Source organism: Trachypithecus francoisi, unplaced genomic scaffold (genome assembly GCF_009764315.1).
Source record: "Trachypithecus francoisi isolate TF-2019V2 unplaced genomic scaffold, Tfra_2.0 Lachesis_group3, whole genome shotgun sequence".
NCBI lineage: Eukaryota > Metazoa > Chordata > Mammalia > Primates > Cercopithecidae > Trachypithecus > Trachypithecus francoisi.
In genome coordinates this window covers 144,900,721-144,925,148 of record NW_022681468.1, presented here as the reverse complement: position 1 = coordinate 144,925,148, position 24,428 = coordinate 144,900,721, and the positions used below count along the sequence as shown (strand labels likewise).

Sequence of the window (24,428 nt, the reverse complement as noted above, 5' to 3'; positions counted from 1 at the left end):
TCCTGTAGAGAATCCTCTTTCCCCTTTGTTTTCCTTCCTCTCTTTCCAGATCCAGGAGATACTCAGCTAAGAGCCAGGCACCCTTTTAGGTCTAATAAGAAACATTTTATAACCTGCTCTGTCTGAAGTCTGCTGAGAGATTCCTCTGCACAATAAAACTTGGTCTCTCCATAATCCTCTTTTTTAGCCTGAACATTCCTTTCCATTGATCCCAGGTCTTCAGATAAACTCAACCAATTGTCAACCAGAAAATGTTTAAATCTACCTATACCCTGAAGCCCCCGGTTTGAGTTGTCCTGCCTTTCTGAACCAAACCAATGTCTTTTCTTTTCTTTTCTTTTCTTTTTTTTTTTTTTTTTTGAGATGGAGTTTTGCTCTGTCGCCCAGGCTGGAGTCCAGTGGCGCAATCACGGCTCACTGCAAGCTCTGCCTTCTGGGTTCAAGCGATTCTCCTGCCTAAGCCTCCTGAGTGGCTGGGATTACAGGTGCATGCCACCATGCCTGGCTAATTTTTATATATTTGGTATAGATGGGGTTTTGCCATGTTGGTCAGGCTGGTCTCGAACTCCTGACCTCAGGTGTTCCGCCCGCCTCAGCCTCCCATAGTGTTGGGATTACAGGCATAAGCCACCGTGCCCGGCCCAATGTATTTCTTAAATGTATTTGATTGATGTATCATGCCCCCCTAAAAATATATAAAACCAAGCTGTACCCCAGCCACCTTGGGTACATGTTCTTGGGATATCCTGAGGGCTGTTTCACAGGCCATGATCACTCATATTTGGCTCAGAATAAATCTCTTAAAATATTTTACAGAGTTTGACTCTTTTTGTCAACAGAATCAGGGTAATATAGGTGGGAGCAGATCTTGAAAATGTAAGACTGGGGAGAAAGAGAGAGTGAGTGCATAAAATGAGGTTTTATAACAGAGAATTCATTACATGAAGGCATGTACTCATGAGTGGTTATCCAGTGTTTTGGCAAGAGCACTTGAGGTCACTATAAATAGTTTGTTGTGATGTTTCCTTGAAGCGTGGAAAGCTGGTAGACACACCAGAAATAATCTTGGCATTGTACTGGGGAAGGGACCAAAAGTCATAGGAAAGTGAGAACGTTAGAGTATATTTACTATGTATTCAGACCTGCTAACCCACCACCCGTCTATATACTTCAAGAGGCCAGGGAACTTCCTTGTACTAAGGAATAAGAAATATATTGGTGAAAGGAGACCTGTCAAGGCCAAGAGTGGGGGATACTGCCATGGAACATGGATCTCTAGTATCAAAAGGGATGATGGAATTCCAGAACACCAGAAGCCAAATAATAACACCCAACTAACAGAGCAAAAGTAAATACAATTACCATAATGGGTAGCAATGCCAGTGTGACAATCAAGGTGCCTTGACCCATAAATATTTTTGGCAAAAATCAGTAGATTTGCTTATTCCTAGGGTTGAGACAGATGGACAGCCTTGTAGGATATTACTTAATTTATAAAATAAATGCACGAATTGGTAAGTAGAAGGCTGACATCAGCCATCACAATGGAACATTGCTATCCCTCAGCTAGTTTCCAAATCGAAGTCAGTTTACAAACCCAGAGCCCATTGATTGAAGAGCAGCCTGAGTCCCCTTGAGAAGGAAACTCCAAAACTACCATAAGGATATACATTAATATTTTTAGAATCCCTCTCTAAAAGGACAAGTGACATTTTCCAAAGACAACTACACTGAGTAAGGGAGAATACCTAGATGTTCTGAGAGCTGGAATCAGGGGACCTGAAATGTTACCATACCCTGTAGTTAGATTGGTGGTTTCCTGAGTCCAGGTGATGAATAGACCCCCTGGCTCAAGATTATATCACAATGTATCCAGAGGTTTTGCAAACTGGCCTTAAGTTTATGTCCCTGGTTTCTGAAAGTATAATTGAGACAGATACACTTAGAATCTGGGAAAATTGTCACTTTGGTTTTCTGACCTGTGAAATAAACTTCTTTATGGTAGAAAAGGCCCAATAAAAGCCACCTTCTGCCCCTGGTTAAGATACTAAATCACAAGTATTACCATATCCCAAGAGGAATTGCAGAGATTAGCACCAACATCAAAGACTTAAAGTGGACTCGTGACATAATCCTAGCACTTTGGGAGGCCAAGGTGGGAGGATTACTTGAGCCCAAGGATTTGAGACCAACCTGGACGACATAGGGAGACCTCATCTCTACAAAAATTAAAAAATTAATCAGGCTTGATGGCACACACCTGTGGTCCCAGCTACTCGGGAGGCTGAGGTGGAAGGATCACTTGAGCCCAGGAGGTTGAGGCTGCAGTAAGCTGTGATTATGCCACTGAACCCCAGCCTGGGCAACAGAATGAGACCCTGTCAAAAAAAAAAACAAAAAACAAAAAAAAGACTTAAAAGTGTCCTGGGTTGGTCTTCCCAGTCATATTCCCATTCTGTTAGATAGACAGTGCAGCGGAAGTGTGCTGGGCCCAGATTCCCATTCAATTCACTTGTGTTTAAAAGCACAGGTAAATAATGGAGGGTGGTAACAGACTACCATAAACTTAACTGAGTCATTGCCTCAGTTGCAGTTCCTATCTTTATTAGAGCGAAACAACACACCTTCTGGTATTTGACATGTGGCTGTTGATTTGATAAATGCTTTATTCTCAATCATGGGTTGGCTAACTTTTCCTATAAAAGGCAAGACAGTAAATATTTTAGGCCTTGCATGCCATCTGATCTCTGTTGCACCTAGTCAATTTAGCTGATTTTGTGTCAAAACAGCAATATACAGCATGTAAATGAATGAGCATGGCTGTGTTCCAATAAAATTTTATTTATAGAAACAGTTGGAGTGTCATATTTGGCCTAGAGGTTGTAGTTTGCCAGTCCCTGTTAGAGAGCCCCATCAATTGGGAGAAGCAAAAGCATTACTTGACAAGAAGAGCAGTACACTTGACAGTCTTGCCTCCGGCCTATGTTAACTCTCCTGATCTGTGTCAAAGTATAGTCGATGGGGATTTTGATTGTCTTGGTAGCTCACAGCACAATATGGTAGTTTCATCATTCTGATTACATTATGCTAATTGGATCTGAGAAGTAGGATGCACCAAGCACCTTACATGCTTTTGACACATTTACTTCTGAGGTTGTGGTTGTGTTTTCTTGTCTGCATTTTTTATTTTTTATTTTTTTTGAGACATAGTCTTGCTCTGTCACCCAGGCTGGAGTGCAGTGGCACATTCTCAGCTCACTGCAACCTCCACCTCCTGAGTTAAAACAATTCTCCTGACTCAGCCTCCCGAGTAGCTGGGATTACAGGCAGGCACCACCCTGCCTGGCTAATTTTTGTATTTTTAGTAGAGAAGGGTTTCACCATGTTGGCCAGGCTGGTCTCGAACTCCTGACCTCAAGTGATCCACCTGCCTTGACCTCCCAAAGTGCTGAGATTACAGGTGTGAGCCACTGTGCCCAGCCTTTTCTCTGCTTTCAATTGCTAAAATGACAATTTTGTACTGATAGGGATAGGAATTAGAAATTACAACGTTTATAGCCAATTACTGCTTTAGCTTTAAGGCTTGGCCAAAATGTCTTAGAAAACAAGGCCTGCAGCAAATGCTTATATGCTAATGCTTTATTAGGAGTACCATGCCAGAGAAGCAAGGGAAAACAAGTATGGCAGGGAAGCAGGGAAAACAGAAAGTGTTAGATCCCATGTACACACATCTACCAGTCCTCATTTCATCTGGCATCTCTGCAGCGTGATCCTTCCAGCAACTCCTTCCTTCTTGAAATGTATGTCTGTTTCCTTTACACACACTTTCTTACCTCCCACTTCTCTTGCTGCCTGTTTTCTGCTTGCTTCATTAGCTCGTTTTTCTCCGCTTGCTCTTCACATGCTGAGTATTTTCAGGGATTTTGTCCATGGCCTTTTCTTACTCCCTTACTTATATCTTGATTCACAAAGCAACTCGGAAGGCTTACATTGTTCTCTTAAGCTCCTGTTCCAATAGTTTACCAAACATTTCCACCTGCATGTTCCAATGATATCTCAAACTAAATGTGTCCAAAATCAAATTCAAATAACCATACACCAAGCACTAGTCTATGCTGTCAGCTCTGAGTTATGTTGGAGGAATACGAAGACAAATGACTTCACACTTCCTCCACAGACGTGTTCCTCCTTCTGCATGCCCTGTGTTTTTTGTTTCTTTGTTTTCAGAGACAGGTCTCCCTCTGTCACCCAGGCTGAAGTGCAGTGGAATGATCATAGATCACTGCAGCTTCAAACTCAAGCAGTCCTCCTAATGCTGCTTCCCACCACGCTGGCCAAGTTTTTCTTTATTATGTGTGGAAACGGGGTCCTACTACGCTGCCTAGGATTGGCCTTAAGCAATCCTCTCCACCTCCCAGTGTGGGCGTGGGCCACTGTCGCAGCATACCCTATGTTTTGTAAATATCAGCATTCCCAGTGACCCTGGAAAAGTACTTTTGATCATCCCACGTCTCTTTTCCCCCAGAATCCTATTGATTCTTTCTCTTAACATCTATTCACTCTGCCTCCTCTCCTCATCCTTTTGCCCCGGTATCATCACAGGTGCCTCCTAATTGGCCTTCAGTCCATCTCTCACACCACTGCCACCAGCTTGACCCTTCTGAGAACAAATCTGGTTATCTCAATACCTTGCTTAAAACTCTTCAATGATACCCCATTGCCTATAGGATAATTCTAATCTCATCGTCTTGGCAGATAAGGTTCTTTTCGATGTGGCACCTGTCAATCTTTCCAGGACTTCCTTTTCCCATCCCTATATTCTCCCTGCTTTCTAAAAACATTGCATTAAGCTACTGTGTTCAAAACGCTAGCCTGTTTCCTCTGCCAGAGATGCTCTGAAGCTCTCTCCCATTCTTCTCTCATGTGTCTTCTTAGCAAACTTTTCCTCCTTTTCCGCTCCCTCGTCTCAGCTCGCAGGAGTCACAGGTCCAGCCACAACTTCTCCAGAGTTCTGGTTCTAGTTCTTTACTTGGAGATAGTGTGGAATAGTGGAAAGAAGCCCTGACTTTAGTCTAGTGGCATGGAACTTAAAATCCTGACTCTGCCACCTTCTGATGGCCTTGTTTTTCTCCATTAGAAAACTGTGGTAATGGCTGGGTGCAGTGGCTCACACCTGTAATCCCAGCACTTTGGGAGGCCAAGGCAGGTAGATCACGAGATCAAGAGATGGAGACCATCCTGGCCAATATGGTGAAACCCCCTCTCTACTAAAAATACAAAAATTAGCTGGGCTTGGTGGCGCACGCCTATAGTCCTAGCTACTCAGGAGGCTGAGGCAGGAGAATCACTTGAACCTGGTAGGTGGAGGTTACAGTGAGCCGAGATCATGCCACTGCACTTCAACCTGGCAATAGATTGAGACTCCACCTCAAAAACTCCAACTCAAAAAAAGAAAAAAAGAAAGAAAAGAAAAGAAAACTGTGGTAACACTTGCCTGGCAGGGAGGCTGTGAGGATGAGTAGCATCCTATGGTGAAGCTGCTGGTAGAAGGTGCTGTAGAGGAAGTAACTTTTTTTTTCCTGTTGTGAAATTCACTTAGACTTATGAGCATCATCTCAAAGTCAGTTTTTCTTTCTTCCCAAAGCAATTCCTCCTCTAGACATGTCTCTTTCCATCAGTAGCTCTGTCATTCATTTAGCCATCCATGCTGAAAACCTGTCATATTGGATTCTTTTTTAACCAGCTAGATCCTTTCGGGAAGTTTTTTCTTTCCTTTTGCCACCACTCTAATCTTTTTCTTTTTTCTTTCTTTCTTTCTTTCTTTTTTTTTTTTTTTTTTGAGACGGGCTTTCTCTCTTGTTGCCCAGACTGGTGTACATGCTGCAATCTCGGCTCAATGCAATCTCCACCTCCTGGGTTCAAGCAATTCTCCTGCCTCAGCCTCCCGAGTAGCTGGGACAACAGGCATGCACCACCCTGCCGGCTAATTTTTGTATTTTTAGTAGAGACAGGGTTTCACCATGTTGGCCAGGCTGGTCTTGAACTCCAGACCTCAGGTGGTCTGCCCACCTTGGCCTCCCAAAGTGCTGGGATTACAGATGTGAGCCACCGCACCCGGCCCACCACTCTAGTCTTATTTTTCAGAATTTGTGTTTGTGTGTGTGTGTGTGTGTGTGTGAGACGGAGTTTTGCTCTTGTTGCCCAGGCTGGAGTGCAATGGCACCATCTCGACTTACCGCAACCTCTTCCTCCCAGGTTTAAGTGATTCTCCTGCCTCAGCCTCCCGAGTAGCTGGAATTACAGGCATGGATCACCACGCCCGGCTAACTTTTTGCATTTTTAGTAGAGACGGGGTTTCTCCATGTTGGTCAGGCTGGTCTTGAACTCCCAGCCTCAGGTGATCCACCCGCCTCGGCCTCCCAAAGTGCTGGGATTACAGATGTGAGCCACTGTGCCCAGCCTTTTCAGAATTTTATACTGGACAATTGCCAGTGTCTTCTGGCTGGTCTGAAACACCATTTTATTAATGTCACTCCCTTGTGCCAAAATCCTCAATGAGTCCTTATTAGCCATGGAATAAAGTCTAAATTCCTTAGCATATATTAAAACCCTCCACAATCTGGTCCTACAGTTGCCAGATTTAGCAAATAAAAATACAGAATTCTCAGTTAATTTTGAATTTTAGATAAAGAAATACATAGTTTTTAGTATGTTACATGCAATATTTGGGACATACTTAAACTAATACATTATTTGCTGTTTATCTGAAATTCAAATTTAACTGGGCATCCTGTATTTCATCTGGCAAACCCATTTGACCTTAACCTCTCTCTCTGGTCCTATAACTCAATACTCTCCATGGATCTCAGCTACTCTTGATCTATCCTCAGGCCTCATGTTTCTTGTTGCATGTATTTTTGCTGTGGGTGCCAAAGGAGAAAAAGCATAGCCTTTGGGATCAGAAAGATCTGAGTTTGAACCTCAGCTCTCTTGCTTACTAACCTTATGACTGGGGCAAGTAATTGAACTCTTCGGATCTCAGTTTTCTCTTCTGTAAAATGTGAATCCTAGTACTGACATAAGAGAAAGTGGTTGTGAGGATCAGATGAGCTATTCAAAACCCAGGACAGTTGAGGTCTAGTGTATGTATTCAACATGTGAGTTCATTGTCATCATTGCTAGCATTTTTGAAAAGCAGATCTGTGTCACCTCTTTCAGTCCTTAGTGATACAGTTGGCCGTGATTTGCCAAGAAGCAACGTGGTCTGGGTTAAATTTAGAAGTCATGAAGGCTGGACTGGAGGTCATCTCTCCTGGGTGTGCTTGCCTGACCAGGTCAAGCTTTCTGGCAGCAGGAGTGAAACAAGCTGCACAGTGGGGAGGATCCAGGGACAAGGAGCCGTGGTGGTCTCCTAACAGTGGGAGCCGTCCTGCCTCCACTGGCCAAGGTTCCTCTACCCTACAAAACCTTTTCTCTTTACTTAACTACTCTCAAGCCACAGTCCATCACTCTCTTCGTTTGCTTAAGGCCAGATGTCTTTAGAAAGTAGTCACACCCTTGCTGCTTCCATTTCTACATGTGAAACTCCATTTACACCCCAGTAACTCTTTGAAACCATGCTTTCAACCCTCTTTGGTCACCTCCTGCTTTGTCGGATTCAGTGTATTCTTTATTGATGTAGTTGGAAATGCTGACCACTCATCTTCATATGTAGACCTTATGGCATTGTCCTCTTCTGGTTCTCCTCTTACTTCTCCAACTGCTCCTTTTAAGTGTCTTCTGGCTGCCCCTTCCATATGACTCTCCTGAGTAGGATGCTTGTAGAGTATGGAAGCCTAGCTCCTCTTGCCCAAAAGTCCGTTGAAATAATGAATAGAATACACATGTAGAGGAAAATAATTTATTGCTACAGAAAACCAAGGTTGAAATCATGTATAAACTAGAAATCTGGGAGGATTTCTTCCAGCAGTAATGATGGGCCAGGGTTGAAAGGAGCCAGTGAAGGCTGCGTACCACCCTCCTTCTTGCGCAAGGACAACTTATCTAGAAAGTAAGTAGCATAGGCCGGGCGCGGTGGCTCAAGCCTGTAATCACAGCACTTTGGGAGGCCGAGACGGGCGGATCATGAGGTCAGGAGATCGAGACCATCCTGGCTAACACGGTGAAACCCCATCTCTACTAAAAATACAAAAAACTAGCCGGGCGAGGTGGCGGGCGCCTGTAGTCCCAGCTACTCCGGAGGCTGAGGCAGGAGAATGGTGTAAACCCGGGAGGCGGAGCTTGCAATGAGCTGAGATCAGGCCACTGCACTCCAGCCTGGGAGACAGAGCCAGACTCCGTCTCAAAAAAAAAAAAAAAAAAAAAAAAAGAAAGTAAGTAGCAAAACTCCCTGGCCTATCCCACTGCCACTGTCTAACCCAGAGAAGCAAGGACAATGTTACTCTGGCAGAGAGGAGGTGAGGTGGGTTGAGGGGCCTGCTGAGAGGCCCACCACCAGAAGTACCTTCTGGTCTTTGTCTTATACTATTGTAAGACACTGCTAGCTTGCAGACTGAGGTATGCTATAATTTGAAACAGGCATTAAGCTGATAGCTGAGTGCTGTGTGTGTGTAGAGGCCTGGGAGTTCTTCTCCAGAGAATCAGAGTGGTACACAGACAAAGCTCCCAGCTGCAGCTGTACTCAGCACTCAGAGCTCCTGGCTGGTGACCTCAGCACTCATTACCTCCAGCTTCCCTCCGCTTCCCACCTCTCCCCTTCCCTCCCCCACCCATTCCCCATCCACCCTTGCTGAGGCAGGGAGGCAGGAAGGGCTGAGCTGCACAGGGGTGATTTGGAAGCTTGTCCACTACTGTGGTTTGGACGTAGTTTGTCCCACCAAAACTCACGTTGAAATTTGATTCCTAATTTGGCAGTGTTGGGACATGGGGCCTTGTGAGAGGTGTCTGGGTCATGCGGGCTGATCCCTCATAAATAGATTAACGCCTTCTCTCCAGAGTGAGTTCTGTCTCCAGGGACTGCATTACTTACTGTGAGAGCAGATTGTTTGGCCTCTGCACACGCCCTCTTCCCCTTCTGCTTTCTATCAAGAGTTGAAGCAAACTGCCTGATCTTGGACTTTCCAGTCACCAGAATGTGAGCCAAATAAATGTATTTCCTTTGTAAGTTGCCCAGTCTTTGGTATTCTGTTAGGGCAGCAGAAAACAAAGTCCTAGCTATACCCAAAGACAGAGAACGCAGAACACTAAAGTGGAGAGGAAGGAGCTGTGCAGAAGCACACTGCTGTTGCCCACTGGTGCCTGAGAACACAGAGATGGCATACATAGGTGTTGAACAGAGGAGACCACCAACAGGGCAAGGAGACTGTTTACATTGAGCAAATAAGAAAATTGATTGAACAAATAATTCAATATATTTAAGGTATTAGAGATTTCTCACCATTAGAGAAGGTGAAATACAGAAAGAAGCTAAGTTGGAAGGAGCGCTGAGATGTTGGATTGGAATTAGAAGTATTGTTATACATTCATGGAAAAGTACTTGGATAACTGCAGAACTCTAGGCAGATAATGACTCCACCCAAACTCTGGCACTGAGTGACTGACTGTTGCAGGGGGCAGAGGAGGGTACAAAAGGCTGGTACCCTTGCCACAAGTGGGAGACAGCCCTGCTGTGTGGTTAATGCCTCAGATCCCTCACCTGTGGATCAGGCCATGAAGGACTTTACCTGAGATCACACATCCTGGCTGGGCTCTTTCCGTTTCCCTGTTTGTCTTCTCTCCTTCCCTTATAGGTTCTTCGAGGAATTCAGTGCCTTGATAGATCATGTGTACCCCACACCTGCCTTCAAATTCTGTTTTTAGGGAACCCAAACTAAGACAACTGGTAGTAACCATTTATTCGGGTGGAGATGGCTGATAACTGGAACCAAGTGGAGTCAGTATGGCTGACCACTAATTCGGAGTAAAAATGGAGGGCGGTGGGGGAAGGAAGGGATTTGGAATGTTCTTGCCTTGGGTCTAAGGGGGTACTATTCATTCACTGAAAAATGGAGGAATAGTTCTGGGGTGGAGTGAGGGAGGAGACAAGTTAATTCCATTTTGAACATGTTGACTTAGAGATGCCTATGGGACACCAGGGCAGCCAGGCAGGCAGACATGAAGAAGGCAGTTGGAGTTTAGAGTTTGGGATAGGAAATCTGAGCTGGAGATCTAGATTTGGGAATTAAAAGCAAATAAATGGCAGTTACAATAGGGGTATTATGTTCATCATCTTGGCTCCATACAGGAAGAGTTGCAAAGTGTTGTGTTGAATTTTTAGGTTAACATGAAGTAAGGCAATGTAGGTCTCCAATCTAATCCCTTTGGCCCATTGTTAGAATTCTAAGCTGGATAATATGTGACCTAGCCTTAAAAAAAAATTCTCATGTTCCTGTTGCAGCTCCGTGTCATCATTAGAATCAACTATAATAAGAAAAATATGAAAATAATTAACTTTGGTTTATAATGAGTTGTAGTCACAGTAATGATGTATATTATTATCATGCTAAAAATAACAAAGCACTCTTACTCACTTCCTCTTGCAGAGCCAGAATTAAGTGTTTGCCTAAGGCCCCATAATGTTGACTGTTAGCATCTAGAATCTGAAAGAACTCTTTTTACCCTATTAATTAATTTTAGATATTAAGCCTGGGTCTCTGTCCTCTTTTCCTCAAGAGCAATGAATCTCACAAGATCTGGTGGTTTGAAAATAAGAAAAAAAAAAGGAATGAGACCTGAGGATAGCTAACTCAATTTTTAAGATGAAAGCCCATGAAATAAATAAAACTGCAAAGCAAAAACTTGATTTTGACAAAGCCTGGGGAGGAATTCCCTGACAGGGGCAGAATTGAAGGAAGTGGTTTTTAACTGCACACTTTACAGAGCTTCTTATTGGTGTAATCTGGGGTATGAAAGGGAAAATAAATGTTTTGTTCATGAAGTCATTGCTGAAGGCTTTCCCTAGCTGCTCAGCTTACTAATGCAGTCTCATTGCTTTGCATCAGTCTGAACCACCATGCATTCCTTTCCCTTTTCATTGTAGCACTTCTCTAGAGGGCACCATCTGTTGCCAGTCCCTAGATAGAAAAGATTTTGGGGTGTAAGCAGACCACCATGCGTAAGACTGGTCCATTTCCTCAGCATTCCTCATTCAGGCTACCTTTTTGTTGGCAAAGCTGGTGACTTCCCATTTTACAATCAATTCACCAAGATCTCTAATAGAAAATGTTAATGTTTAGTTTCATTTTATTCATTTAGTTTCACTGTCTCCTAATAATGACAACTTCCTCAACAATATTTAAAATTGCCTGTGGATCTTACCTGAATTAGGTTTGAAATAATAAACATTACCATATCAAATAAAATCTTAACATTTTAATTCCTCATAGTCCTTCTATAAATTGTATGATGTAATGTGGTATAGCAAAGAATGGCACTCATGGAGAAAAACTCTATTTCTAGACATTTTGAGGGTGAGCTGAAATTCATGTAACTACAGAATAATTTGAAAGGAGTGTATAAACTTAATGGGCAGTCCCCCCACTCCCACATTTGCACAGCTGCCACTTATCTCTTTAACTATTAATATAGAAACAAAACTCCTTTCTATTTACAAACTTCTGGGGTATCCTGCTCTTTAAAATTCTTCACTATGGTTTAGTATTAAAGAGCCCTGTCTTTTTTATTTTTTATTTTTTCGAGACGGAGTTTTGCTCTTGTTGCCCAGGCTGGAGTGCACTGGCACGATCTCGGCTCACCGCAACGTCTGCCTCCGGGTTCAAGCGATTCTCCTGCTTCAGCCTCCCAAGTAGCTGGGATTACAGGCATATGCCACCACGCCTGGCTAATTTGATATTTTTAGTAGAGATGGTGTTTCTCCATGTTGATCAGGCTGGTCTTGAACTCCCAACCTCAGGTGATCCACCCACTTTGGCCTCCCAAAGTGTTGGGATTACAGGCGTGAGTCACCGCGCCCAGCCGTCTTTCTCCATTTTAATAAGAGATCATTTAATAATTTTTCTATTAATATTTTAGCAAGTAAGTTTTAAAGAATGATTTCAAAAGAATACTCACATCCTGTATGCCTACTCAATGAACCCATCTGTCTTAGTCTGTTTTGCATTACTATAAAGGAATACCTGAGGTAATTTATAAGGAAAAGAGGTTTATTTGGCCCACTGTTCTGCAGGCTGTACAAGAAGCATGGTACCAGCATCTACTTCTGGTCAGGACCTCAGGAGGCTTCCAGCCATGCTGGAGGTGAAAGCGGAGCGGGCGTGTCACATGGTGAGGGAGGGAACAAAAGACGGGACAGGAGTGCCATGCTCTTTTAAACAACCAGCTCTCCTGTGAGCTAATGGAGAACTCACTCATAGTGAGGATGACACCAAGTCCCTCATGAGGAATCCACCTTCCTGACTCAAACGTCTCCCACCAGTCCCCACCTCTAACACTGGAGATCAATTTCAATATGAGATTGGGAGAGAACAAATATCCAAACTATATCACCACTTCATCATTCAACCTACCAAGCTCAGACAACACAGCACCAAAACAAAAAAAAAACCTTGTATGCTCTTCCTCATCCTTCTCCTCCCTCTCCCATGTCTTTGAAACTTGACTCAAAGAAAGAGGGAAGCCTCTGTAATTTGCTTCTTGAATTATAGCCAGGTTCATCCTAGGCTTCCAGAGACAGTGGTTATAGTGGGTTTGGAGCAGGCTCACTGGAGCCAGATTGATATGGTTTGGATATGTTCCCCACCCAAATCTCATCTTGAATTGTATTCCCATAATTCCCACATGTTGTGGGAGGGACCCAGTGGGATATAATTGGAATCATGGGGGCAGTTTCCCCCATACTGTTCTCATGGTAGTGAATAAGTCTCCTGAAATCGGATGGTTTTATCAGGGGTTTCCACTTTTGCAGCTTCCTCATTTTCTCTTGTCACCACCATGTAAGAAGTGCCTTTAGCCTCCCACCATGATTCTGAGGCCTTGCCAGCCTTGTGGAAATGTAAGTCCAATTAAACCTCTTTTTCTTCCCAGTTTCAGGTGGGTCTTTATCAGCAGCGTGAAAATGGACTAATACAGTAAATTGGTACCAGTAGAGTGGGGTGTTTCTGGAAAGATACCCGAAAATGTAGAAACAACTTTGGAACTGGGCAGCGGGTAGAGGTTGGAACAGTTTGGAGGGCTCAAAGAAGACAGGAAAATGTGAGAAAGTTTGGAACTTCCTAGAGACTTGTTGAATGACTTTGACAAAAATGCTGATAGTGATATGAACAATAAGGTCCAGGCTAAGGTGGTCTCAGATAGAGACGACGAATTGTTTGGAACTGGAGCAAAGGTGACTCTTGTTATGTTTCAGCAAAGGGACCGGCAGCATTTTACCCCTGCCCTAGGGATTTATGAAACTTCAACTTGAGAGAGATGATTTAGGGCATCTGGCAGAAGGAATTTCTAAGCAGCAAAGCATTCAAAATGTGACTTGGGCATTCAGTTTTAAAAGGGAAGTAGAGCATAAAAGTTCAGAAAATTTGCAGCCTGACAGTGCGATAGAAAAGAATCCTAGCTGGGCGCAGCAACTCATGCGTGTAATCCCAGCACTTTGGGAGGCTGAAGTGGGTGGATCACTTGAAGTCAGGAATTCTAGACTACCCGGGCCAACATGGGGAAACCCCGTCTCCACTAAAAATACAAAACTTAGCCAGGCATGGTGGCTCACACCTATAATCCGAGCTACTCAGGAGGCTGAGGCAAGAGAATCACTTGAACCCAGGAGATGGAGGTGGCAGTAAGTTGAGATTGCAGCATTGCACTCCAGCCTGGGCAATAGAGTGAGACTCCATCAGAAAAAAAAGAAAGAAAGAAAGAAAGAAAATCCCATTATTTTCTGAGGAGAAATTCAAGCAGATATTTGTAAATTCAAGCAGATATTTGCATAAGTAATGAGGAGCCAAATGTGAATCCCCAAGATGATGGGGAAAATGTCTCCAGAGCATGTCAGAGACCTTTGCAGCAGCCTCTCCCATCAAAGACCCAGAGGTCTGGGGGAAAAAATGGTTTTGTGGGCAGGGCCCAGCGTCCCTATGCTGTGTACAGTCTAGGGACTTGGCGACTTGCATCCCAACTGCTCTAGCAATGGCTGAAAAGGACCAACATAGAGCTCAGGCCATGGCTTCAGAGGGTGCAAGCCCCAAGCTTTGGCAGCTTCCATGTGGCATTGAGCCTGCAGGTGCATAGAAGTCAAGAATTGGGGTTTGGGAACCTCCGTCTAGATTTCAGAAGATGTATGGAAACGACTGGATGCCTAGGCAGACGTTTGCTGCAGGGGCAGGGACCTCATGGAGAACCTCTGCTAGGGCAGCACAGAAGGGAAATGTGGGGTTGGAGCTCCCACAGACTCCCTACTGGGGCACCACCTAGTGGAGCTGTGAGAAGAGGTCCACCATCCTCCAGACCCCAGAATAGTAGATCCACCAACAGCTTGCACTGTGCTCATGGAAAAAACACAGACACTCAATGCTGGCCCATGAAATCAGCCAGAAGGGCAGCTGTACCCTGCAAAGTCACAGGGATAAAGCTGCCCAAAACCATGGTAAGCCACTTCTTACATCAGCATGATCTGGATGTGAGACCTGGAGTCAAAGGAGATCATTTTGGAGCTTTATTTTTATTTAATTTATTTATTTAATTTTTGAGATGGAGTTTCACTTTTGTTGCCCAAGCTGGAGTACAATGGTGCAATCTCAGCTCACTGCAACCTCCGCCTCCTGGGTTCAAGCAATTCTCCTGCCTCAGCCTCCTAAGTAGCTGGGATTACAGGCAGTCACCACCATGCCTGGCTAATTTTTGAATTTTTAGTAGAGATGGGGCTTCACCATGTTGGCCAGGCTGGTCTCGAACTCCTGACCTCAGGTGATCCACCCACCTTGGCCTTCCAAAGTGCTGAAATTACAGGCATGAGTTGCTGTGCCCGGCTATTTTGGAGCTTTAAAATTTGACTGCCCTGCTGGATTTTGAACTTGCATGGGCCCTGTAACTCCTTTGTTTTGGTCAGTTTATCCCATTTGGAATGGCTCTATTTACCCAATACCTGTACCCCCATTGTATCAAGGAAGTAACTAACTTGCTTTTGATTTTACAGGCTCATAGGCAGAAGGGACTTGCCTTGTCTCAGATGAGACTTTGGACTGTGGACTTTTGGGTTAGTGCTGAAATGGGTTAAGACCTTGGGGGACTGTTGGGAAGGCATGATTGGTTTTGAAAAGTGAGGACATGAGATTTGGAGGGGCCAGGGGCAGAATGATATGGTTTTGCTCTGTGTTCTCACACAAATGTCATCTTGAACTATACTCCCATAATTCTCATGTGTTATGGGAGGGACCCAGTGGGAGATAATGGGATCATGGGGGCAGTTTTCCCCATACTGTTCTCATGGTAGTGAATAAGTCTCATGAGATCTAATGATTTTTATCAGGGGTTTCTGCTTTTGCATCTTTTTCATCTTCTCTTGCTGCTGCCATGTAAGAAGTGCCTTTCACCTCCCACCATGACTCTGAGGCCTCTCCAGCCATGTGGAATTTTAAGTTCAATTAAACCTCTTTGTCTTCCCAGTCTCGGGTATGTCTTTATCAGCAGTGTGAAAATGGACTAATACACAGACTACTAGATTCTAACCCTAACTGCCGTTTAATAGCCATAACAGTAGCTGACCTTAAGCCAGATACTTAGCCTCTCTGTAACTCAGTTTTCTCATCTGTAAAACAGGGATAATGTGTACCCACCCCACAGGGTCATTATATCAGTCTATAATAGTGACTGTCGCACAGTTAGTTTGGAGTGTTAGCCACTGCTATTATTACCATGGAGCTCAGTCTTTGGCTACAAACCAATTTGTTGGGCTTCTTTAAAAGTTTGACCCACACACATGAACCAAGAGGAAATTTGGAGAGGAAGGGCTGAATTTCTAATTATGTTTCAGTCTTCTGTTTGTTTATTTTAATCTTCAATTTTTTTGAGACAGGATCTTGCTCTGTAACCAAGGCTGGAGTATAGTGGAATGATCTCAGCTCACTGCAGCCTCAACCTCCTGGGCTCAAGCAACCTCCTCTCTCAGTTTCCTGAGTAGCTGAGACTCCAGGCCTATGCCACCATGCCTGGCTAATTTTTTATTTTTGTGGAGACAGATCTTGCTCTGTCGCCCAGGCTGGAGTGCAGTGGCATTATCATTGCTTACTGCAGCCTCAACCTCCTGGGCTCAAATGATCCTCCCACCTTGGTCTCCTGAGTAGCTGGGATAGACTACAGGCATGCACCATGACCTCCAGCTAATTGTTTGAAAATAGGTTTTAGACATGAGGACTCACTGTGTTGCCCAGGCTGGCTTCCAACTCCTAGACTCAAGTTATCCTCCCACCTCAGCCTCCCAAAGTGGTGGGATTACAGATTTGAACCACCACGTCCAGGATCATGAGGTCAGGAGATCGAGACCATCCTGACTAACAGGATGAAACCCTGTCTCTACTAAAAATACAAAAAAAATTAGCTGGGTGAGGTAGCGGGTGCCTGTAGTCCCAGCTACTTGGGAGGCTGAGGCAGGAGAATGGTGTGAACCCGGAGGCGGAGCTTGCAGTGAGCCGAGATCGTGCCCCTGCACTCCAGCCTGGGCGACAGAACGAGACTCCGTCTCAAAAAAAAAAAATTCTGGGCGCAGCTCTCCTCGGCAGGAAACAGAATGATCAGAAAAGTGAAAGTAACATGTGTTGAGACCTTAGCAAACACCAGGTGCCATGCATATCTTACATATAGTCTTCAAAAACCTAAGCTTTACATACTATTATTATCTACTTCTTACAAATGAGGAAACCAGCAAAGAGTGATGAACTTGCTAATAAATGGTGGAGCTGGCATTGGATCCCAGGAGCTCTGGCTTTAAAACCCACCTGTTTAACCAATAGTGGCAGGGATTTTTTTTTTATTTATTTAATTAAACACACCACAGTTTCTATTTCTTAAGTCTAAGGCTCTTTATATTGTTTTGGAAATTCAAATATTATGAATGGCACATAAATCTACTTCCCCACCTTAAGCTCATCCCCTCTGGCTGGTCCAATAGAGTACTTTAGTTTCAAGAAAAATGTATATTTTGAGCTTTCCTGCTAAACTAGGAGTTAAGGAATGCTGACCTTATAGCCCTGGCTGTTGCAGTCGATTTTGCCATGACTGTTGTGGTGTAGGCTATTAGGCAGGGATGGGAAAAATTGGGGATGGTAAGCTGGAAAATACTGGGATATCAATTGCTGGCACTTCTGCGTTTTATGTGTTGTGTTCCCTACTACTCAAGGCCCCCAAGCTTTAGTCTATGTTAGGCATTCGCTGTCTTCCTTCCTATCTCTTACTCTGATGTCTTATCTGTAGGTCCTGATCCTTAGGATGATAATCTTTCTTTTCTAGTCTTTGTTGTATCCCTTTCAAGCCAGGATATTGCTTTTAACTTTCTAGGTTCTCAGGAAAGCAGGGTTCTTCCCTATCTCCATTTTGTCTAGGTTTCCTGCCCTTTAGCATTGCAGTGAAATTTTTAAAATAACAGTTACGTGTTTCATCTATTCAGCCAGCACCCAGAGTACCGCTCGCAGAAAAATTTTTATATTTGCTTTTTTTGTGATTGTGTGTACTCATATCTTTTTAACTTGTTAGCTAAAAGTGTCCATATCCATTTTATTTCCAGGGTGAGATTCTCACCCTTGTTTTGTTTTGGCTTTGTATTTGAATTTGTTTCACTCTATTTTTCTCTACTTTTAAGGCTTTAAAAAAATAGGTCCATCAGCATCTCCTTCACCCTTTTTTTTTAAACAAATTTGAGATGACATTCATAGCATAATATTAATCATTTTATTTTTTGAGGCAAGGTCACTCAGGCTGGAGTGCAGTGGGGCCATCATAGCTCATTATAACTTCAACCTCCCAGGCTCAAGCAATTCTCCTGCCTCAGCCCTAGAGTAGCTGGTACCACAGGCATGCGCCACTATGTGCTAACTTTTGTATTTTTTGTAGAGACAGGGTTTTGCCACATTGCCCAGGCTGGTCTTAGACTCCTGAGCTCAAGGGATCTGCCTGTCTTGGCCTCCCAGAGTGCTGGGATTGTAGAGGGGAGCCACCGCACCTGGCCATATTAATAATTTTAAAGTATACAATTCAGTGGCATTTAGAACATTCACAATGTGTACCACCTCTATCTAGTTTCAAAACATTTTCATTAGCCCAAAAGAAAACCCTTTACCCATTAAGCAGTCACTCCTCATTCTACCCTCTTTTAGCCCCTGGCAACAACCAATATGCTTTCTATCTTTACAGATTTTTCTATTCTGAAGATTACATATAAATGAAACCCATATATGACCTTTGTGTCTGATTTATTCTACTTAGCATAATGTTTTCAAGGTACCTCCATGTTGTAGCATGTATCAGTCGTTTGTTCCTTTTTTATGGCTGAATAATATTCTATTGTATGCATATGTCATATTTTATTTATTTATTCTTTCATCTATTTATGGACATGCGGTTTGTTTCCATCTTTTGGTTATTGTGAATAGTGTTGCTGTGAATATCCTTGTACATGTATTTGTTTAAGTTTTAATCTGTTGTCAATTCTTTGAATATGTACCTTGAAGTACAATTGCTGGGTCATAGGGTAATTCCATGGTTGATTTTTTTGAGAAGCCACCAAACAGTTTTTTAACAATGGTTGCCCCATTTTGTATTCCATCAGCAATGTACAAGAGTTCCAATTTCTCTAACTCCTTAGCAGTACTTACTGTTTTCTGTTTTATTGTTGTTTGGCTTCGGTTTTTTAATTATAGCAATCCTAGTGGGTTTGAAGTGGTATCTCAAAGTTGGAAGACTCACAGTTTACAGTTTCAAAACTTACTACATAGCTACAGTAATCAAAAGAGTGTGTGGTACGGGCATAAGGACAGAGACAAACATCAGTGGAATAGAATTTAGAGTCCAGAAGTAAACCCATACATCTATGGACAATTGATTTTCAGCAAGGGTGCCAAGACCATTCAGTGGGGAAGAAGTAATCTTTTCAAAAAATGGTTCTGGGAAAACTGGATATCCACATCCAAAAGAATGACACTTTTTGGACCCCTACCTCACACCACATACAAAAAGTAACTCAAAATGGATTTTAAAAAAAGACCGGGTATGGTGGCCCACACCTGTAAATCCCAGCACTTTCAGAGGCCAAGGCAGGTGGATCACCTGAGGTCAGGAGTTCAAGACCAGCCTGACCAACATGGTGAAACCCTGTCTCTACTAAAAATACAAAAATTAGCTGGGCATGCTGGTGCGTGCCTGTAATCCCAGCTACTTGGGAGGCTGAGAGAGGAGAATGGCTTGAACCCAGGAGGCAGAGAGATTACAGTGAGCCAAGATCATGCTATTGCACTCCAGCCTGGGCAACAGAGCCAGAGTGAGACTCTGTCTCAAAAAAAAAAAAAAAAAAAAAGAACCTAAATGCAGGAACAAAAACTACTAAACTCTTAGAAGAAAGCATCAAGGTAAATTTTTATCACTTTGGATTTGGCAATGAATTCTTAGAGATGGTCCCAAAAACACAAGCAATAACAGAAAAAATAGGTAAAATGGACTGTGTCCAAATTTAAAACTTTTATGTCAGGACATTACCAAGAAAGTGAAAAGACAACTAAAGAATGGGACATTTGCAACTCCTGGGCTCCAGTGAGCCTTCCCCCTCAACTTGCCAGGTAGCTAGGACTACAGGCATGTACCCCTATGTCCAGCGAATTTTAAAGTTTTTGTAGAAATGGAGCCTCTGTATGTCACCCAGGCTGGTCTTGAACTCTGGGTCTCAAGTGATCCTCTGCCTCGGCCTCCCAAAGTTCTGGGATTACAGATGTGAGCTACCACGCCCAGCCCTTGATTCATTACTTTAAAAAATGTAAAATCATATCATCTGAATATCTATCCATGCTTGCTTTCTATTCCTATTAGCATTGCCTTAGTCAGGCAGATGCAGTTTCTCCCTATGGGATTTTCAGGTTTTTTAATATTGTCGCTTCTTCCTTCCTAAATCTTGATGGTAATTTGTTTTTGCAGTCTGGATCAAGATCAGGATTGCTGCAGGCTACCTCAACTTCTCTTTGGTTCACCCATGCTGCTCTTAAGGGAGAAAGAGAGAAAGGGTTCAGGTTCAGTTATTAAAATATCTCTTCCGTGAAGCTTCCCCTAGACTGATTATTGAAAAGCTAAAGCTAATTACCTCTCTTTTTTATCTCATTTGCATGAAATTGTAATCTCTCCAGCATCGTATCTAATTATGTACTCACTCTTGCCTTAATTAAACTGTATTTAAAATCACAGAATTAGAAGTTGGAGGGGACCTTAGGAATATAATGCAGACTCCTGGTTAAATGTGGTCTAATGAACACATTCATTATCGCTGATGCCTAGCCAAAGTCTTCTAAAATGCCAATATATTCAAAATGCATAAACCCACAAGGACAAAGAAACTGGGTAAGAAGATGACAGTGACTACACTTTAAGAGTTGTAAAGCAGATGGAAAGGTGGAAACTGACCTAGCATGACCTAGCAGAGTCATTAACCCATTAAACTATGAATGAAAGAAACTCAGAGCAAGCCAAATTCCCAGAACTGCAGAAAAGCTTGGGTATTAGAGGTCCTAGGTATCTCTGAAACGGGAAAAGTGACTGAAAAAAAAAAAAGGAAAAAGCCATAGATGAGGGCAGGGATGCTTTACAGAAAATGAGACTTAAACGAAAGCCAGTATTAGACAGTGACAGCCCAGCTCGCTCCTCCAACTCAGCTCTGAGAATGCTGCAACCAAGCTTACCCTCTTCAACCCACAGGAAACTGGAAAATTCCTCTTTGGGAAGATGTTCCACCCCAAGAGCAGGGAAAACCTTCCAAGCTTAATAAGATCATTCTATACTGATCAGTCCAGCCTCCTACTCTGCCTCACCTCTGGTGTTGGTCTCACTGTTCTTTGTTTAGTTTAATTTATTGTGGTAAGAACACTGAACATGAAATCTACCCTGTTAACACACTGTTACGTGTACAATATGTTTTTGTTGTCTATAGGCACATTGTCATGCTGCAGATCTCCAGAGCTTACTCATCTTGTTTAACTGATACTACTTTATGCCTGTGATTGGTCACTGTCCTATAAAGGATCACCTTCAGACAATAAAGGAATTTCTCCAGCATGAAGGACAGAATGAACAAAATGGAACTCAGGAAATCAAAGCAATGGAGTTGGCAGGAAAATGTGTTTAAAAAATACCTACTGTCTGTTCTCGTTGCTAGGAAAATATATCTCCCCTCTCCCCAAAGAAAGGAGGCTTTAAAAAGGAGCACTGAGAAGAAAAGAGACCCTTATGAAGTGGAAAATGCTATAGTAGAAAAAAAAATTCAGCCAGGCGCGGTGGCTCTAAGCCTGTAATCCCAGCACTTTGGGAGGCCGAGACGGGCAGATCACGAGGTCAGGAGATCGAGACCATCCTGGCTAACACGGTGAAACCCCGTCTCTACTAAAAGCTACAAAAAACTAGCCGGGCGAGATGGCGGGCGCCTGTAGTCCCAGCTACCTGGGAGGCTGAGGCAGGAGAATGGCATGAACCCGGGAGGCGGAGCTTGCAGTGAGCTGAGATCTGGCCACAGCACTCCAGCCTGGGTGACAGAGCGAGACTTCGTCTCAAAAAAAAAAAAAAAAATCAACAGAAGGGAAGGAAAATAAGACGAGGAAAATAAAGTGGTTTCTGAGGACTGAAGCCACATAGTTTACTGTTTAAATTTACAAGACATTACTCTTTCAGTCTCTTCACAAATAAAACTTTATTATAAAAGGGACCTCTTTCATGAGGCAATAAAAGGAGTAAATAACCTTGTTTATTCTGGGACTTATTTTCCCCAGAACCTGTTAAAATAAACATCAAACTGTCCAATTTACCAATAGACATCATCAAGTGACAGTTTACTTTTTTTTTTTTTTTTTGAGACAGAGTCTCGTTCTATTGCCCAGGCGGGAGTGCAGTGGCATGATCATAGTTCACTGCAGCCTCCAACTCCTGGACTCAAGTGATCCTCCCTCCTCAGTCTCCTGAGTAGCTGGGACTACAGGCATGCATCACCATGCTCAGCTAATTTTTTATTTTTTGGTAAAGACAGGGGTCTCACTATGTAACCCAGGCTGGTCTCAGGCACCTGGGCTCAAGTGATCCTCCCTCAGCAGCCTCTCAAAGTGCTGGGATTACAGGCATGAGCCACCAAGACTGGCACCAACACTCTTTGAATCCATCACCTCAAAATCCTTGCTGTGTCCACCAACTCTAAACTATTATCCTTATCCAATTCTGATCAAGCCCTAGCATTGAAAGACCTGACTTAAACCAGACTTCAAAACTTCATAAATATATCAACTTTTCCCTGCCCCTTCTGAGAGGCTACTAAGACTCTGTCAAGTTAGTGTTCTTCCTTACTGCCATAGGAATAAAGTTGTCTTTGTTTAATCAGTGGGTTGTTTTAGTGATATTTTGGTGGAGCCAAAAGTATTACCTTTCAAAAATTAGTACAAAAAGACATAATGGGAGATAGAAGAAAAAAGAAAAGCAAGTTAAAAGATCAGAGATCTAACATCTGAATAATATGACAGAAATTTCAACAAGAGAAAGAGAAAATATTGGGAAGAAAAATACTAAAAGAAATAATTTGAGAAAATTTCCCAGAACTGAAGGCCATAAATTTCTAGAATATAGGGCATGATGAAATCAAAGGAAACCCACACCAAGGTTAAAATCATTGTACAATTTCAGAAATGTTGAGACATTATAGAAAGCTGAGAGAAACAGCTTGGTTGCCTGCAGATTAAGATTATTGCCACCAGATGGCAAGAATTCCTCAAAGGCTCTAAGATTTTTGTTTCATTTTCTTCTTCAGATCTTTCCAACGCATTAGAAAGAGAATTCTCATTTGGCTTCTCTCCATCTAGTCTGGCTCCATCAAAGATCTGACTGTTTTCTTCCTAAACGGCTCTGCTAGAAGGTCACTATATAATCAGCCTGGAGGAGTAAGTACATTCTCTTTGAGGAATTGACTAGTGTGGCTTTGAGGTTAAAAGAAAGACTTTTAAGAGAATGGACTCTGGACTACAGTTGTCTATGGTGACTACAGTTGTCTATGGTGAACAGAAGGACTTCTGTCATGCACGGATTCCACAAAGCATTCATTCATTCATTCATTAATTCATTCATTCTTCCAACAAGTTTTACTAATGCTGACTATATGCTGGGTACTGTGTTAGGCACTAGGAATAAAACTTCAGTAAAAGAAAATCAGACATGGACTTTGTCTTCATGGAGATTAAATTCTGAGGACAGAAACATTCCATAAACATATATACACACACATATATAAACAAATGTATGTAACTATATACATACATATATGTTTAAATAAATTGTGATGAGTGCTATGATAAGCTAGGTATGTGGAGAAAAAGAGGCCTATTAGGTATCTGAGGAATCTGATGGATTCTGGTAAGAGTGGAAGTAAGCAGGTTAGCTAGGAAGCTATTGCAGTTTTCTAACAGGGAGATAAAGATAACTTGGATCAGGGTGATGCCAGAGGAAAGAGAAGGAGATGAATTCAAGAGAAGTTGGAGGTAGAATTGACAGGATGTAGTCATTAGATCTGAGAAGTTAGAAAGCAGATGCATTAAAGATGACTCCCAAGTCTCTGGATGAAGCAAGTGGCTGGGTTGATGGGGTTGCCATTTTCTGAGGTGGAGAAAGCCTGGGGAGGAAGAAGTTTTGGAGGAGGGGATGGTGGATAGAATCAAGAGTTCAGGGGCCTGGCACTATAGCTCACACCTGTAATCCCAGCACTTTGGGAGGCCAAGGCGGGCGGATCACCTGAGGTCAGGAGTTCAACACCAGCCTGGCCAACATGGTAAAACCCTGTCTCTACTAAAAATACAAAAAAGTAGCCGGGTGTGGTGGCACGCACCTGTGGTCCCAGCTACTCAGGAGGCTGAGGCAGGAGAATTGCTTGAACCCAGGAGGCAGAGGTTGCAGTGAGCTGAGGTCACACCACTGCACTCCAGCCTGGGTGATACAGTGAGACTCCATCTCAAAAAAAAAAAAAAAAAAAAAAAGAGTTCAGGGTGGAATGTTAATTAAATTGGCCTTTTGTTTGGATGCCTCTGGTCCAGGCTAGAATGGATTTTGCTCTGATCTACTGTGTAATAGAATGACTTGGCCTGGTTTATTTGGTTTAAATTGGCTCACAGTTGTCATTCATTAAGTTAAAAATTGTTGTTAACACAGTGGCCCTACAGAGCAATAGGAAA

At 43.0% G+C, this 24,428-nt stretch overlaps 1 long non-coding RNA gene across 3 annotated transcripts in view; it reads left to right on the top strand.

Annotated features, from left to right (window-relative positions):
- LOC117070722 overlaps positions 1-23,412 on the top strand; it is a 28,344-nt gene extending 4,932 nt beyond the window's left edge. For 2 of the 3 annotated variants that reach the window (XR_004432024.1, XR_004432026.1), the window contains exon 2: positions 23,018-23,412. This is a non-coding gene — a long non-coding RNA (uncharacterized LOC117070722). Of the gene's footprint in view, positions 1-12,989; positions 13,049-23,017 lie in introns of those variants that run through there. The other variant, XR_004432025.1, reaches the window with a different exon arrangement.
- The last annotated feature ends 1,016 nt before the right edge of the window (positions 23,413-24,428 follow it).